This window comes from Montipora capricornis, chromosome 1, assembly GCF_036669925.1.
Source record: "Montipora capricornis isolate CH-2021 chromosome 1, ASM3666992v2, whole genome shotgun sequence".
NCBI lineage: Eukaryota > Metazoa > Cnidaria > Anthozoa > Scleractinia > Acroporidae > Montipora > Montipora capricornis.
This window is the reverse complement of record NC_090883.1, coordinates 21,970,339-21,972,401: the sequence shown is the minus strand read 5'-3', so window position 1 is coordinate 21,972,401 and position 2,063 is coordinate 21,970,339.

Sequence of the window (2,063 nt, the reverse complement as noted above, 5' to 3'; positions counted from 1 at the left end):
CTACAGAGTGTCATCATCCAGAATGGTTATTAAATGTGCATTTGGCCGGTTGAAAGGACGGTGGGGAGCCCTATGGCGAGCAAAGAAAATATCATTGGACGACCTTCCCAATGATATATTCGCTTGATTTGTCTTACATAATTACTGTGAGGTACACAGTGAAACACTCTCAGAAGAAAAGCTTAAAGAAGCATACAATTATGAAAGAGAGTTTCAGCCTCCCACTTGCGCCCCAGGCTATGGAGTAGCATTCAATGAGACCAGTGGGAAAGATATTCGACAAATCTTTGCTAAGTTCTTTGACTAAGGCCGTTTCATGAAAAGGACTTGTTCACATACATGTGTACTCCTTATTTATCACAGACAAACACTGACAAGTTTAAACTTGTAAATACTATAGTAAAGAGCAAATGGTAAATCTATTTCAGTTTCACATTTTGGTGAGGAAGGTTTTAACTGACCACGTGTACCTACTATCCTCATGTTAAGTTCCTGTTGTAGTTTGTATAGGTAATCGCATGAGGCCGAGTAAAATTAAGGATTAATATCACGCGCGTTTTCAGAAGTTGCTGAAATTGCCCGAGTCGCGCCCGAGTCGCGCAATTTCAGCAACTTCTGAAAACACAAGTGATATTAATACTTAATTTTACGAGGACCCATTGCGATTACTTGTTAATAACAAAGAGGGCAAAATTTTCTTAACACTGTTGAGGCACCTCGAAAAACAGACAGCTAAGTGGAGTTAAAACACTCGTTCGCTCGGAAGCAAAACAACTGACAAACAGACAAGCAAGTCAACTTGTTCTTTGCGTCCAAAACGAGTATAGATGATTGTTATTTACATCCACTCGAGAGGAAAATACGAGTTTCATTCCTGAACAACAGTAACAACGATTAGACCAAATGTTAAGCTTCAATTTATTTTATTCACCTGTGCTGTAGAGGTTTTTACCACTTGCAAATACGCATCCGTAAACATAGCAAACGGTTTGTCCAAAGAAATCCACCAAATTTGAGCTACTCGTTTCTCCCGTCAATGGCAAATTGTTCTGTGACCTTTTTCGTTGAGCTGCAAGATGTCGTGGTAAACTTAAAGCGCTTGACGAAAGGAATCATTTTGTTTTTCAACCACACAATCCCGCTACGCCGGGCGCCATGTAAGTCGATCCAAGTTTTAAGCTTTTCATGAAAAAAATCCCTTGCCCTTCTTCTTGTCACTCGAAAATTCAAATTCCAGATCATCTTTTAAAGCTAGTTCTTAATCTTTATGCCTTTTCGGCGAATGCAGCGCGAATTAAAAGAAACTTCGATGAAGACGAAGTTGTTTTGCTCAAACAGAAGCACCAACTGAATGTGGAAGACGTACGCTCAGCCAATCAGGAGCGAGAACTTTTGGCGCTCGACCAATCGTGAACGAGCAATTCTGCCCTCTTCTCAAGCAAAATTAAGAAAAAGTACCCTCTTCATTGACCAATCAGCATTCAGTAATTTTGCCCTCTTTGTTATTAACTGGGAAAGAGACTGTTTACATTAACGCAACCATCTAAGAACAGTCTTATACATAGCAGAGGCATACTCTGTTGACATTATATTTTAGTCTATTGAAGTTCAAATTGTTGTGTTCCTTATTGCTTTAATTTTATTTAACTATGACAAAGCGTTTACAGGGTGTATTTCTGAAGCTTTACATGTTTACCACTCATCGCAAACAGAGAGAAAGATCAAAGATTGAGAGTTTAAAATACTCATCTTTTTTCTGGTAACAGACAAATTCAGCTACATTTACTGCGACATTTACTGCTTACGACAGCCCGTTTTTCTTGCAAGCCCTTGTTGATTACTCAGGTTGATAAGGTGAATAAAGATTTTGTTATGCTGTTGTTACAAAACTGTGTATTAAATTCTATACAACCCACTGAAATGACGTTCAAAATGTGCTAATATTTCATGGCAAATTAGGCTACTACTTTCTTTATAATTTGTCCTTTAAATAACTTACTGATTACAAAGACCAGTCCAGAGTTTCCAGGCGCTCTGGACAATTTTGCATGATTATTATGGGA